Source organism: Triticum dicoccoides, chromosome 2A (assembly GCF_002162155.2).
Source record: "Triticum dicoccoides isolate Atlit2015 ecotype Zavitan chromosome 2A, WEW_v2.0, whole genome shotgun sequence".
NCBI lineage: Eukaryota > Viridiplantae > Streptophyta > Magnoliopsida > Poales > Poaceae > Triticum > Triticum dicoccoides.
Window position 1 is genome coordinate 698,601,932 of NC_041382.1, and position 719 is coordinate 698,602,650.

Consider the following 719-nt stretch of genomic DNA (forward strand, 5'->3'; position numbering starts at 1 on the left):
CAAAAATATGAACAATTATGAGGGCAAAGAATTGATCTTTCCCAAATCTAAGCCATGCATAGTAAATTTCTTCATACTTTTGCCTAGGGCTAGGGGCCATGGCCCCCTCAGACTTCTACTAAGCTCCGCCATTGCCTCTAACTATCGCCCCACATAACCCCGAATGCAGATCCTCAATAAAAGACGCATCAACGTTTAGAATTCGTTGCGTTGTCAAAACAATGGACCATGTGTTCCGCCTAGGTGCAGTAGTTTGTTTCGCTGCCGCTCATGTGAAGTTAAGAGCCAATGCATGAATGGCTAGCGCCGATCGCAACAGCGTTTGTACTTGCTCCCCTCTGACCTGTTGTCTACACTGCTGCCATACGAACCAGCTCGCTGTAGCTATCAACTTTGGAAGCTCTATCGAGTTGTCATAATTGTGCTGCGTCGATTGATCACACGAGAAAAATTCCAGCACACCAGAATCCAAGCGATCAACAAGCGACGCATCATGTATGACTCTCTCAATCCCAAGCGTAGCCAATCCATTATTGTGAGGGTATGCCATGGCCAATCTTTTTTCATACCAAAATCCACCAATGACGTGGCATAATCGGTCGACCGTAGGGTAGGAATCTTTACCGTAATTAAACTACACAAACCCCAAACTCAACGGAGAACAAGCACGGTCCCAACTCAACTACAACTCCAAGGGTCCAAGCTCCGAGCTCCCCGCC